The sequence below is a fragment of the Hypanus sabinus genome, chromosome 6 (genome assembly GCF_030144855.1).
Source record: "Hypanus sabinus isolate sHypSab1 chromosome 6, sHypSab1.hap1, whole genome shotgun sequence".
NCBI classification, from domain to species: Eukaryota; Metazoa; Chordata; class Chondrichthyes; order Myliobatiformes; family Dasyatidae; genus Hypanus; species Hypanus sabinus.
In genome coordinates this window covers 87,846,184-87,862,041 of record NC_082711.1, presented here as the reverse complement: position 1 = coordinate 87,862,041, position 15,858 = coordinate 87,846,184, and the positions used below count along the sequence as shown (strand labels likewise).

Here is a 15,858-nt window from a genome sequence, read left to right as displayed (position 1 = left end):
TAACTTAGACTTCACAGCTGCTGTGTTGAAATTTGAACTCACTTCTTCAAATGATGTGTCCTGACTGCTGCATTATTAATCCACTGACAACCATCACAAGTCTATAATTAGCTTACTTTGTAACATTTCTAAAAAAAATTAAACAAGTCTCTAAAGAGAAAATTCTAGATCATACAGGGAGCTAAAAGGTGGTTCCAAATTGTGTAAAATATACTGCAAAATCCATATTGGGATAAAGGTTTGATGCAGCTTAACTTATTTGGAAGGTTTTAAAGTTACTGCCATGTATCCAGTATCTCAAGATAAGAAAATCTTCCAACTTTCACATTTCAGTTATTCAAAGGACTAGCATAATATTGCTTATATGATTGCAATTGTCTTCCTCAGCAGTCCCTCCCGGTCAAGAATGACAACTTCTACTGCAGTTCTGGGGTTTTTAAACTGACTAATGAGTGTTATGCAGGATCCACAGATTTTTCCAAAGATGGGAAATATGGAGTTCATCAGGGTAGATTAAATAAATATCTTAGTTCTGCCTTCACCAAAAAAAAATACAATTAACTACCAGCTATATCACCATAGACTCAAGGATTCATATAACACTGTGACTAATGGTGTGTCACAGGAATCAGTGCTGGGTCCATTGTTATTTGACATCTATATCAATAATCTGGATGATAATGTGGTAAATTGGATCAGCAAATTTGCTGATGATACAAAGATTGGAGGTATATTGGACAGTGAGGAATGTTTTCAAAGCTTGCAGAGGGATTTGGACCAGCCAGAAAAATCGACTGAAAAATGGCAGATGGAGTTTAATACAGACAAGTGTGAGGTATTGCAGTTTGGAAGGAAAAACCAAGGTAGAACATACAATGTAAATGGTAGGGAACTGAGGAGCTCAGTAGAACAGAAGGATCTGGGAATATAGATACAAAATTCCCTAAAAGTGGCTTCACAGGTAGATAGGGTCGTGAAGAGAGCTTTTGGTACACTGGCCTTTATAAATCACAGTATTGAGTATAAGAGTTGGAATGTTATGGTGAGATTGTATAAGGCATTGGTGAGGCTGAATTTGGAGCACTGTGTGCAGTTTTGGTCACCAAATTACAGGAAGGATATTAATAAAGTTGAAAGCGTGCAGAGAAGGTTTACAAGGATGTTGCTGGGACTTGAGAAACTGAGTTACAGAGGAAGGTTGAATAGGTTAGGACTTTATTCCCTGGAGTGTAGAAGAATGAGGGGAGACTTGATAGAGGTATATAAAATTATGATAGGTATAGATAGAGTGAATGCAAGCAGGCTTTTTCCACTGATGTTAGAGGAGAAAAAAAACCAGAGGACATGGGTTAAGGGTGAAGGAGGAAAAGTTTAAAGGGAGCGGGGGGGGGGGGGCTTCTTCACACAGAGAGTTGGGAGTGTGGAATGAGCTGCCAGATGAAGTGGTAAATATGGGCTCACTTTTAACATTTAAGAAAAACTTGGTCAGGTACATGGATGAGGGGTGTATGGGAAGTCAGCTGGAGATGCTCATGCAGTGAGTACTGTTTTGGATTCGCTCCATAACCTTTACTTTTTTTAACCTTTGATCACCCTTATTCAGCTTATTTTTACCTGTACTGAAAGTTTCTTCGTTAATTTTTTTTTGGATTTACTGCCAAGAGTTTGTGGTGAACTTTTGAAGATATGCAAACAGAAATGTCTCTCAGGTCTAAGGGACGGGATCCCGGACGCAATCCGAACGGTAACGGAAAAAAGCAGGATCCGCCACAACAAACTCAATTAATTTTTGAATTGTTTATGGAGGTTTTGGATAAAAAATTTGCTGAACTACAACAATTTTTTTAAAGAAGATATAAAGGCTTTTCAAGAGTACATGGTTAAGACGGATTCAGTAATTAAACAGCAACAAGCTCTTATTGCGTCTCTGTAAGAAGATGCTCGGAAGCGAGATTTGACTATTGAAAAACTGCAACAGGATTTAATTTCGACCATTAAGCTGATGGAAGCCCTTAAAGCCAAGAGTGACGATTTTGAGAATCGGTCCAGAAGACAGAACTTACGTATACTTGGTCTTCCAGACGGCATAGAAAAAGATGACCCTTCGAAATATTTTGCTCAACTTTTAAAAGAAGCGTTTCCGACGATTTTCCCGAATAACCCCCCTTTATTGGATCGGGCACATAGAATTCGGCGTCGATCACCGAGTGTTACAGACAAACCTTCGGTGGTAATTGTCCAGTTCCATTATAAACATGACAAAGAAAAACTTATAAGAGCAGCTCGTCGGGCAGGAATGATTAAGTTCAAAGAATTTTGCTTCCGCCTGGTCGAAGACTTTAGTCCTGACCTTTTAAAAAGAAGGCTTCTTTTTAAACCGTTGATGGCTGAATGTTATGAGAAAAATCTGAAACCTGCGCTTCTATACCCTGCGAAGCTTTGAATATCTCCGTCGAATGCTCCACGATAGGTTTTCATTTCAACTTCAGAAGTGAGAAAATATCTGGAGGAGAACTTCCCTACTGCTACAGGCACCGGTCTCTAATAAATGAACAAGTCTGATCGTGTAAGATGGTTCTCGATCTCTTAAACCTGAATTAAAATCTGGTTATTGGTGTAGGTTCATCCTATACTTTATTCTTAAGTTAAAGTGTGTTTTCGTCATATTAATTGTTTTGCCTTATACACTTTAATCATTTAACTACATACTTGTCCATTAACTTTGTTCCTTTGAAGGTATATTTTAAATTCTTTGAAGGTGAATTTTTCTTTGATTAAGATGGTGGTTTTTTTGAAAAAGATTTTTGGTTTTGCTTAAGATGGCGTTATGTTTTTATTTTTTTCGTCTTTTTCCTACAATGCATCGCTTATCATAGCTTAAATATTTTTTGTTTTGTCTGGGCTAGAGCCCGATTTATAATTTTTTTTAGTGATTATATTTTTATTCTTTTTACAACTAACTATACTTAGAAATATGGTTTTTATTATAGCGATTTTAATTTTTAAAGTTGGGGTGATTCTTTTATATATATCCTTTATATATGGAGTGTTCTTCAGCTGACATGGGGGTAGGATTAGTCTTACTTTTTCCCTTTTTAAGTCATATTTTGGCTTTTTCTCTTTCTCTTGGGGGTGGGGGGATGGTCTGTTTTCTAATTCTATTTTTTTTGTACCAGTTTGTGTTCATTTTTTTTATTTGGGCTGTTTTTGAACTTCAAATATGTCTGTGTTGTCATCACATCTGGGTCTTCTCATTACTTTTGTTACTCTTCCGGGTGCTTGAGCTTACAAGTTGGTTAACCCTTTCTATACCAAAGGGTTGATTTTAGAATTATGGCTCAGACCATTAATTTTGTGTCTTGGAATACTAATGGTTTAAATCATCCAATTAAACGAAAAAAGATTTTCAAAGTATTCCAAAGACTTAATGCTCATATCATTTTTGTACAAGAAACTCATGTGAGGAAGGAGGACAAATTTTGTTTTTTTTAGATTTTGGCGGGGTCAACAGTATCACACAAATTCGAATGCTAAAGTAAAAGGAGTTTCAATTTTTATTGACTCCTCTATTTCATTTGTTCAACATGATATTTTTTCGGATCCGAATGGCAGATTTTTGTTAATTACGGGTTTACTTTGTAATAAAAAGGTTGCTTTGGTTAATGTTTATGCTCCAAATGTGGATTTTCCTGACTTTTTTAAGTCTTTATGTACCTCTTTACCCAATCTAAACAAATATAAGTTAATAATGGGTGGTGACTTCAATTGTTGTTTAAATCCTCTGATGGATAAATCTTTACCTATTCAGACTTTACATAATAAGTCGGCCACTTGTATTAACTCTTTTTTGACTGACAATGGAGTTTTTGATATTTGGAGATTCCGGCATCCTAATGACAAAGAGTTTTCTTTTTTCTCACATGCTTATCACTCTTATTCGAGAATTGATTATTTTTTTGTAGACTCTTGTTTTATTCCATTGGTAATCAGTTGTAACTATGATATTATAGCTATCTCTGATCATGCTCCATTATTACTTTCTATGAAATTTACGGATACAGCTTCTAATGCTAGACAATGGCGATTTGACTCTACCTTGTTGCAAGACTCTGACTTTATAAAATTTATGGAGGAGCAGATCGACTTCTTCTTTTCAACTAATTCTACAGGATATTTCCTGCGGAACACTTTGGGACACTTTTAAAGCGTATATACATGGACAGATTATTTCTTATTCTGTTGGTTTGAGGAAACGTACTAAGACGGAAACTCTTTTATTGGTTGATAAAATTAAAGAGATTGATAAGAAATATTCGATTGCTCCTAGTAAGGAGCTTTACAAACAAAGGGTTGAACTTCAAATGGAACATAGTTTATTACTTACATCCTCAATTGAAAATCAATTAATGAAAACTAAATCTGATTTTTATATACATAGTGATAAATCTGGTAAACTGTTAGCTAGTCAATTGAAGAATGCTTTGGTTAAACGTCAAATCACTAAGATTGGTCAGCAGAATGGGAATCTGACAGTTAATCATGATGAGATAAATAAGGCATTTCAAGACGTCTATACCTCCCTGTATCAATCTGAATTTCCTCAAGATCATAATACCATGTCTGATTTTCTTGGGAAATTAAATTTTCCAAGATTATCATCTGATGATCTTTTGATATTGGATACTCCTATTACGGATGTAGAAATTAAGGGGGCTATTTCCTCAATGAATTCTGGGAAAGCACTGGGTCCAGATGGTTATACAGTTGAATTTTTAAAAAATTTTTCCGCTACTCCTTCCCCTTGGTTAGGTAAGGTTTTTGAGGAAGCCATTAGATTGGGGAATTTGCCACAATCTTTTTATAGAGCTTCCATTTCTCTAATACTGAAGAAAGATAAAGACCCTACTAACTGTGCTTCTTATAGACCTATATCTTTATTGAATGTAGACTCCAAGATTTTTTCCAAGTTACTGGCATCTAGATTGGAAAAGTTATTACCCAAAATTATTTCAGATGATCAAACCGGTTTTATTAAAAATCGTTATTCTTTTTTTAACATTAGGAGATTGTTGAATATTGTTTATACTCCCTCACATGACACTTCAGAATGCGTGATTTCATTAGATGCGGAGAAAGCATTTGATAGAGTTGAATGGCCTTACTTATTTAATGTGTTGGAGAAGTTTAATTTTAGTCTGATATTTATATCATGGATTAAATTGATTTATCATACTCCAGTAGCCTCAGTGTTTACCAATAATCAAAGATCTCCCTTTTTTCACCTATTTCGGGGCACTAGACAAGGATGTCCTCTTAGTCCATTACTATTTAATATTGCCTTTGAACCTTTGGCAATTGCCATCAGACAATCACAGGATATTTTGGGTATTAATCGTGGGACAGATATTCATAAGTTATCTTTGTATGCAGATGATTTATTACTATTCATTTCTAACCCGGAGAAATCCATTCCAGCAGTTTTATCATTATTGGTTCAATTTAGTGAGTTTTCTGGGTATAAGTTAAATCTTAATAAAAGTGAATTGTTTCCTTTGAATAAACGGGTCCCAATTTATGGAAATTTACCTTTTAAATTAATGACTCTTCTACTTATTTAGGGATCAAAATCACAAAAAACCATAAAGATTTATTTAGATTTAATTTTTTACCCTTAATTGATCAGATTAAAGGTTTGTTTACTAAGTGGTCACCTTTATCTTTATCCCTAATAGGTAGGATTAATGCTATTAAGATGGTTATTTTACCTAAGTTTTCATATATTTTTCAAGCAATACCAATTTTTATCCCGAAATCTTTTTTTACTAATGTTGACTCTAAAATTTCTTCATATATATGGCAGAATAAAAATCCCAGGTTAGGTAAAACATATTTACAGAAGACAGAAAAGGAAGGCGGGTTAGCATTACCTAATTTCAGATTTTACTATTGGGCAGTTAATATTAGATATTTGTTATGTTGGGGGTGGATCTTTTGGCTCTTGTTGGGTGAGTTTAGAAACTAAATCGGTATCAGCTTATGCTCTGGGTTCTATTTTAGGGACTTCTCTCCCTTTTGCTCTTTCTAAATTGCCGAAACAAATTGACAACCCGATAGTTAAACATACTTTGCGTATATGGTTTCAATTTTGGAGATTTTTTGGGTTGACTCAATTCGTTTTAAATAGTCCTATTGTATCTAATTTTTTTTTTCACCCTTCCATTATAGATCAAGCTTATTCGGCTTGGAAAACTAAGGGATTACTAAGATTTTCTGATTTATTTTTAGACAATTGTTTCATGTCTTTTGAGCAATTATCCAACAAATATAACTTGCCTAGATTTCATTTTTTTAGATATTTACAGATTAGACATTTTTTAAGTTCTGTACTCTCTACGTTTCCAAATTTTGTGCCTTCAGATATTTTGGAGAGTTTATTTGAATTAGACCCTTTTCAAAAAGGGCTTATTTCAAAACTTTATAATATAATTATGAAGATACGTTCAGAGCCTCTTTATAAGACTAAAAAGGATTGGGAAAGAGAGCTTTGTCTTAGTATTTCTAGTGAGAATTGGGATAGAATTCTTCAATTAGTTAATACATCATCGTTATGTGCCAAACATTAATACAATTTAAGGTCGTACATAGGGCCCATATGTCCAAGGATAAATTAGCTCATTTTTACTTTCATATTAGTCCTATTTGTGGTAGATGTCATTCTGAAATTGTGTCTTTAACTCATATGTTTTGGTCTTGTTCATTTTTGGAGAAATATTGGAAAGATATTTTTGATATTATTTCTGCAGTTTTGAATATCGATTTACAACCTCATCCTATTACCGCAATTTTTGGTTTACCAATGTTAGACTCACTGCATTTATCTTCTTCTGCCCGTCGAATGATTGCATTTCTAACTCTGACGGCTAGAAGATCTATATTGTTGAAATGGAAAGAAATTAATCCTCCCACTGTATTTAATTGGTTCTCTCAAACTATGTTATGTTTAAATTTAGAAAAAATTAGAAGTGGTACTTTTGAGACTTCTATTAAATTTGAAAAGTTATGGAGACCATTTATTCAACATTTTCATATGATGTAATATGACCCTGTGCCAAGTTCATTTGATTTCCCAGCTTTTAGCTTATGTATTTTGAGAGGACCCGAAGTGACGGCATTGATGAATACTTATTTTTGTGAGATATTATAAACAGCCCCCTTTTTTTCCTCTCTTTTTTTGCTTCTTTTTTCTTTTATATTAGTTATTAGATTAGATTAGCTAGTTTTGCATTATATATAAAAAAAATATATATATATAAATATATATATTTTTTTATTTTTTTATTTTTTCTGTTTTCTTTATATCATATATTATGAAATATTTAGACTTACCATGTTCATACATATATTTTATGGCTTATGTCTTGGTAAACTCATTTATATTGTAATTGTTATGTATGTTTTTTTCATACGTAATGGAATTTGTATGTTGGTAATTTCTTTATCATCATTTGTATTCTGTCCATATTACTAATATTAATAAAAAGATGTAGAAAGAGGGGTGTATGGCAGGATATAGTCCAGGTGCAGATCAGTGGGACAAGGCAGAAAAATGGTTTGGCACAGCCAAGAAGGGCCAAAAGGCCTGTTTCTGTGCTGTAATGTTCTATGGTTCTAAAATGGACCCCTCAACCACTATATCCATACTAAATACATTGTCAGAATCAGAAAAGAAAAAATAGTGAGGTAGTATACATGGGTTCATTGCTCATTCTGAAATATGATGGTGGAGGGGAAGAAACCTCCACTAAAATATTAAGTGTCTCTGTTCAAGTTCCTGTAACTTCTTCCTCATGGCAGCAATGAGAAGTGGGCGTGATTGGATTCTTAATGATGGATACTGCCTTTTTGAGGCAACACATTTTGAAGATAGCTAGCTCCATCATGGGCACTAACCTGCCCAGCATCGAGATTACGTTTGCAACTTTCCACAGCTTTTTCCAATCCTGTGCAGTGGCCCCTCCATACCAGATGGTGATGCAACCAGTTAGAATGCATCCCAATGTCTATGCCATGTTAGCAAATGAAGAGCTTAGAGAGGAAGGAACTGAAAGTAATCAATGTTCATAAAGTACTAGTACTGGGGAATTAATTGGATAGAATATTAACAAATGCCTAGGATCTGACATTCTACATCCCAAAGAAACGAAGTCATCCTGGAAATAATGGATACATCATTGCCCAACTTGCAATATTATTCAGGTGGTGTAGCAATTCCTACAGATAGTTGGGAAGGGGCGGGAAGGGTATATAACCTCATTATTTAAAAGGGAAGAGACAGAAAAACAGCAGAAAACAAGCCCATAATCACCAATGGGGAAAATGCTAAAATCAGTTATAAAAATGCATTAATAGAATACTTGAAACAGAACAAATCAACACAGTTAATGAAAGAGAAATCATGCCTAATCATTCTCCAGCCCTTATTTTGAGGATGGAGAACCAGTGAATGTGGTGTACCGTTATTCGAATTTTTACAAAGCTTTTGATAAAGGTCTTACGAAAGTCAATGTGCAAAACTACAGCACATGGGCTTAGGGATGAAATACTGAGATAGAGTGAGAAAGACAGAGCAAGAACAAACTGGTCTTTTAACTCGACTTAAACTAAGTTGACAGGGGGTTGGGAACCAGAGTGATAAGGTTGAAATCAGGGCAGTTGGTATGCAGTCAGAAGTAGTGCTTAGTGAAACTCTGAGGAAGGACAAGCAGATGATAGGGCAAAATAGCAGTCAGTGAGATGAGTTAAAGTGAAACGGGGCCAAAATCAAAAAGGGTGATGAAAGCAGGGCTGAAAATGTTACAGTGCCTATAAAAAGTATTCACTCCATGATTCAGTGATGCCCTCAAAAACTAAGTGACCATGTAAGAAGAGAACTGGTGAGAAAAGTCACCAAGAGACCCATGACAATTCTGGAGGAGTTATAAGCTTCAGTAGCTGAGATGGGAGAGACTGCAAAGGTGCTTCACCAGTTGCAGCTTTATGGGAGAATGGCAAAGAGAAAGCCACTGTTGAAAAACAATCACATGAAATGTTGGCTAGAGTTTGTCAGAGGTCATGTAGGATACTCTGAAGTCAGGTGGAAGAAGGTTCTATGGTCTGATTAAACCAAAATTGAGCTGTTTGACCATCAGACTAAATGCTATGTTTGGTATAAGCCAAACGCCTCATATCAAAAACACACCATCCCTACCATGAAGTATGGTGGTGGCAGCTTCATGCTGTGGGGATGCTTCACTGCAGCAGGCCCTGGAAGGCTTGTGAATGTACAGGGCAACATGAAAGCAGCAAAATATAGTGAAATCCTGGAGGAAAACTTGATGCAGTCTGCAAGACAACTGCAACTTGGGAGACCAGTAGTTTTCCAGCAGAAAGCGAGACAGGAATGGCTTAAAAACAACAAAATTAATGGCCTGGAGTGGCCAAGTCAAAGTCCAGATTTCAAACCAATTGAGAATTTGTGGCTGAACTTGAATAGGGCTGTTTACTCATGATCCCCATGCAATCTGACAGAGTCTGAGCAGTTGTATAAAGAAATCAGGGGAAAAATTGCAGTGCCCAGTTGTGCAAAGCTGATAGAGGCCGATCCACACAAGGCTGTAGTTGCCGCCAAAGGTACATCTACTAAATGCTGACTTGAAGGGGGTGAATGCTTACGTAATCAATTATTTTGCACTTTATATTTGTAATTAATTTAGCTCACTTTGTAGAGATCTGTTTTCACTTTGACATGAAACAGTCTTTTCTGTTCAGTCAAAAAAAAGTCAAATTAAATCCACTGCGATTCAATGTTGTAATGCAATAAAACATAAAAACTTCTGAGAGCAGCAAATACTTTTCATAGGCAGTGTATATTTGAAGGCGCACAGTATTTGGAATAAGGTAGATGATCTTGCAGTGCAGTTAGAGATTGGCAGGTACAATGTTGTGATCATCTCTGTACTGTGGCTAAAAGAAGATAATAGTTGGAAGCTTAACATCCAAGGATAGATGTTGCATCAAAAGGGCAAGCAGGGAGGCAGAGGGGATAGAACATAGAAATCTACAACATATTACAGGTCCTTCGGCCCACAATGTTGTGCTGACCATGTAACCTACTCTAGAAAATGTCTAGAATTTCCCTACCACACAGCCCTCTATTTTTCTAAGCTCCATGTACCTATCTAAGAGTCTCTTAAAAGATCCTACGGCATCCGCCTCTACCACCATCGCTGGCAGTGCGTTCCATGCACCCACCACTCTGTGAAAAACTTACCCCTGACATCCCCTCTGTAGCTACTTCCAAGCACCTAAAAACTATGCCCCCTCGTGTTAGCCATTTCAGCCCTGGGGGAAACCTCTGGTTATCCACACAATCAATGTCTCTCATAATCTTATACACCTCTATCAGGTCACCTGTCATCCTCTATCGCTCCAAAAAGAAGAGGCCGAGTTCATTTAACCTGTTCTCGTCAGGCATGCTGTCCAATGCAGGCAGCATCTTTGTAAATCTCCTCTACACTCTCTCTATAGTATCCACATCCTTCCTGTAGTGAGGTGACCAGAACTGAACACAGTACTCCAAATGGGGTCTGACCAAAGTCTTATAAAGCTGTAACATTACCTCATGGCTTTTGAACTCAATCCCATGGTTGATGAATGCCAACACACCTCACACCTTCTTAACAACATGGTCAAACAGCACAGCAGCTTTGAGTGTCCTATCTACACAGACCCAAGATCTCACTGACCCTCAACATTGCCTATTTGTGGTCTTATGCTGCTGTAGCCCATCCACTTCTGTTGTGTGTTCAGAGATGCTCTTCTGCGCACCATTGTTGTAACGAATGGTTATTTGAGTTATTGTCACCTTCCTGTCAGCTTGAACCAGTCTGGCCATTTTCCTCTGACCTCTCTCATTAACAAGGTGTTTTCACCCACAGAACTGCAGCTCACTGGATTTTTTGTTTGTTTTTCGTACCATTCTCTGTCAACTCTTCTACGTGAAAATCGCAGGTAATCAGTAGTCTCTGAAATACTCAAACCACCCTGTCTGGCACCAACAACCATTCTACCATCAAAGTCACTTATATCACATTGCATCCAAGCCACCTACGTGATACATGAGCCAGGACAGTATAATATGGAGAACAAGCATTTGCCTGTGCAACAGGCTCCCCACCCCCACCACCGCAGCTGATGAATCCAAAGGAAAAGCAAGAGACCGATACAGTTTGGCACCAGCAGCATGAAGAGTTGCCAGTCAGTGTTGAACTCAATGTAGGGATTCCCTTAGGGACTCCAGCTCGGGATTTTCACCCGGGGTTTACTCCTGAAGCCTTCCCCATAAGTGAGTATAGCCCAAAGGTAGCGGAGGTTTGAGATCAGAGTTTTCCTTCCCCTAGATGAGCTGCCAACCACAGCTGATGAGCCCCATCTATCCGAACTGACTGGCTTTAAGGTGCCAGTAACCCCCCTTTGCCTGTCAGTGGAAATGGCTCCACCGGGCTCAGCAGCTAAGTCACACGTGAAGGCCGGGAGTTGGACGGGATTGTCAGAGGCTATTTGAGACTCACACCATTGGGAGTATTTAATAGGTAGTAGAAGCTCATCCCCAACCTTAAGGATGTATTTTGGAATTGGTTTACTATTGTCAGATGCATAGAGATACAGTGAGAAGCTGATCTTATACACTGTTCACACTGATCAGATCTTTACACAGTGCATTTAGGTAGAACAAGGGAAAACAGCAGCTGAATGCAGAATAAAGTGTCACAGTCACAGAGGAAGTACAGTGAGGGCAGACAAGAAGGTGCAAGATCATAACGAAGTAGATTGTGAGGTCAAGAGTCCATCTGATCACACAAGAGTCTGAGAACAGTGGGGTAGAAGCCGCCCTTCAGCCTGGTGGGACGTGCTTTCAGGCAATGAGAAGTGTGGACAGACTCCATGGAGGGGGAGGCTGGTTTCTGTGATATGCTGAGCCGTGCTCACAATCCTCTGAGGTTACTGGCAGTTACCTGCGGAGCAGTTTCCATATCGAGCTGAATGGTGTGAGTGTGGGTTGGCTCTATTTGTGAAAAATAAATGAAGTCCTTAGTAAGAGGTTGACATAGGATCTGAAGATGTAGAATCCTTGTGGGTAGAATTAAGAAACTGCAAGTATAAAAAGACTCTGATAGGAGATATACAGGCCTCCGAACAGCAGCTACATGTGGGCTACAAATTACAATGGGGGGACAGAAAAGGCATGTAAAAAGGGCAATGTGATAATCATGGGGCATTTCAATATGCAGGTAAATAGTTTTGCATGTTTTATTCATAAAATCCTACATTGTTAATCACAACGCTCTCAGACAATTCCGGATATTCAACGACATGCTGACCAGCGCAGTTGCTTTGAAGCTGCCGTAGTTTTGGGAGCAGCACACTACCATGTGGCTCACCCAGGCAAAAGCCCAGTTCATGGTGTGAGAAATAGCCCCAGACAATACAAATTTTACTATGTTGTAGCATCGCTAAGTAGTTCCACTACAACCAGAGTGGTGTATCTACCAAAAGACCACCCACACATGGTAAATATGTCACTCTGAAACTCACTTAATACAGGCTTTAGGACTGTCCAAGTCTGAGAACACCAAACAGTTGTTTCTCTTGCTGGGCCTGGGTGACACTAGGCCTTCAGAACCAATGGACCACCTCCTACCTCTCCTGGGCAATCACCATAGAACATAGAATAGTACAGCACAGTACAGGCCCTTCAGCCCACAATATTGTGCCGACCCTCAAACCCTGCCTCCCATATATCTCCCCATCTTAAATTCCTCCATATACCTGTCTAGTAGTCTCTTAAATTTCACTAGTGCATCTGCCTCCACCACTGACTCAGGCAGTGCATTCCACGCATCAACCACTCTCTGAGTAAAAAACCTTCCTCTAATGTCCCCCTTGAATTTCCCACCCCTTACCTTAAAGCCATATCCTCTTGTATTGAGCAGTAGTGCCCCAGGGAAGAGGTACTAGCTGTCCACTCTTATCTATTCCTCTTAATATCTTGTATACCTCTATCATGTCTCCTCTCTATTCCTCCTTCTCTCCAAAGAGTAAAGCCCTAGCTCCCTTAATCTCTGATCATAATGCATAATCTCTAAACCAGGCAGTATCTTGGTAAATCTCCTCTGTACCCTTTCCAATGCTTTCACATCCTTCCTATAGTGAGGCAACCAGAACTGAACATGGTACACCAAGTGTGGCCTAACCAGAGTTTTATAGAGCTGCATCATTACCTCGCGACTCTTAAACTCTATCTCTCAACTTATGAAAGCTAACACCTCATAAGTTTTCTTAACTACCCTATCTACCTGTGAGGCAACTTTCAGGGATCTGTGGACATATACCCCCAGGTCCCTCTGCTCCTTCACACTATCAAGTATCCTGCCATTTACTTTGTACTCTGCCTTGGAGTTTGTCTTTCTAAAGTGTACCACCTCACACTTCTCCGGGTTGAACTCCATCTGCCACTTCTCAGCCCACTTCTACATCCTATCAATGTCTCTCTGCAATCTTCAATAAACCTCTACACTATCCACAACACCACCAACTTTTGTGTCCTCTGCAAACTTGCCAACCCACCCTTCTACTCCCACATCCAGGTCGTCAATAAAAATCACAAAAAGTAGGAGTCCCAGAACTGATCCTTGTGGGACACCACTAGTCACAACCCTCCAATCCAAATATACTCCCTCCACCATGACCCTCTGCTTTCTGCAGGCAAGCCAATTCTGAATCCACCTGGCCAAACGTCCCTGGATCCCATGCCTTCTGACTTTCTGAATAAGCCTGCCATGTGGAACCTTATCAAATGCCTTACTAAAATCCATGTAGATCACATCCACTGCACTACCCTCATCTATATGCCCGGTCACCTCCTCAAAGAACTCTATCAGGCTTGTTAGACATGATCTGCCCTTCACAAAGCCATGCTGACTGTCCCTCATCAGACCATGATCCCACCTCTAAGAATCTTTTCCAACAGCTTTCCCACCACAGTCGTAAGGATCACTGGTCTATAATTACCTGGCCTATCCCTACTACCTTTTTTGAACAAGGAGACAACACTTGCCTCACTCCAATCCTCTGGTACCATTCCCGTGGACAACGGGGACATAAAGATCCTAGCCAGCTGCTCAGCAATCTCTTCCCTCACCTCGTGGAGCAGCCTGGGGAATATTCCATCAGACCCTGGGGATTTATCCATCCTAATGTATTTTAACAACTCCAACACCTCCTCTCCCTTAATATCAATGTGCTCCAGGACTTCAACCTCACTCATATTGTCCTCACCATCATCAAGTTCCCTCTCATTGGTGAATACCAAAGAGAAATATTCATTGAGGACCTCACTCACTTCCATAGCCTCCAGGCACATCTTCCCACCTTTATCTCTAATCGGTCCTACCTTCACTCCTGTCATCCTTTTGTTCTTCACATAATTGGAGAATGCCTCTGGGTTTTCCTTTACCCTACTTGCCAAGGCCTTCTCATGCCCCCTTCTTGCACTCCTCAGCCCCTTCATAAGCTCCTTTCTTGCTACCCTAGATTCCTCAATAGTCCCATCTGATCCTTTCTTCCGAAACCTCATGTATGCTGCCTTCTTCCACCTGACTAGATTTTCCACCTCACTTGTCACCTATGGTTCCTTCATCCTACCATTCTTTATCTTCCTCACTGGTACAAATTTATTCCTAACATCCTGTAAGATATCCCTAAACATCGTCCACATGTCCATAGTACATTTCCCTGCAAAAACATCATCCCAATTCACACCCGCAAGTTCTAGCCTTATAGCCTCAATTTGCCCTTCCCCAATTCAAAATGTTCCTGTCCTCTCGGATTCTCTCCTTTTCCATGATAATGCTAAAGGCCAGGGAGCGGTAGTCACTATCCCCCAGATGCTTACCCGCTGAGATCTGTGACCTGACCCTGTTCGTTACCTAATACTAGATCTAGTATGGCATTTCCCCTAGTCGGACTGTCAACATACTGTGACAGAAATCCATCCTGGACACACTTAACAAACTCTGCCTCATCTAAACCATTGGAACTAATCAGGTACCAATCAATATTAGAGAAGTTAAAGTCACCCATGATTATTTTTGCACCTTTCCAAAATCTGCCTCTTACTCTGCTCCTCGGTATCTAACCTTCCTGCAAGGATATTAGACCTTTCCAGTTCAGGTGCAACCAGTCCCATCAGAACTGATCCCACCTTCCCTAGAACAAGGCCCAATTGTCCAGAAACATGAAGGCCTCCCTCCTGCACCAACTCCTTAGCCACGTATTTAGCTGCATTATCTTCCCATTTCTAGCCTCACTAACATGTGGTATGGGTAGCAATCCTGAGATTGCAACCCTGGAGGTCCTGTCCTTCAACTTTGCACCCAACTCCCTAAATTCTCTTTGCAGGACCTCCTCCTTCTTCCTTTCCACACCAGTGGTCCCTACATGGACCAGAACATCTAGCTGCTCACCCTCCCTCTTGAGAATACGGAGAACTCGATCCGAGATATCGCGGACCCTGGCACCAGGGATACAACAGACCATCCGGGATTCTCGATCTCTCCCACAGAACCTCTTATCTGTCCCCCTAACTATCGAATCCCCTATCACTACTGCTCTCCTCTTTACCCTCCTTCCCTTCTGAGCTGACAGTCCTGTCTTGGTGCCAGAGACATGACCACTGCAACTTGTCTCTAGTAGGTAGTCCGTAGTCCCCCCCCCCCCCCCCCAACAAGAGTATCTAAAACGGTAGTAGGCCTCCGTTAG

General features: G+C 39.3%; 1 protein-coding gene and 1 long non-coding RNA gene across 8 annotated transcripts in view; one reads left to right on the top strand and one right to left on the bottom strand.

Annotated features, from left to right (window-relative positions):
- Positions 1 to 15,858, bottom strand: part of ppp1r9a (protein phosphatase 1, regulatory subunit 9A) — a 237,037-nt gene that overhangs the window by 182,659 nt on the left and 38,520 nt on the right. The gene's annotated exons all lie outside the window — the stretch shown is intronic.
- LOC132395672 (uncharacterized) overlaps positions 1,571 to 15,858 on the top strand; it is a 35,942-nt gene continuing 21,654 nt past the window's right edge. The window contains exon 1 of the long non-coding RNA XR_009512712.1: positions 1,571 to 2,566. This is a non-coding gene — a long non-coding RNA (uncharacterized LOC132395672). The remainder of the gene's footprint in view (positions 2,567 to 15,858) is intronic.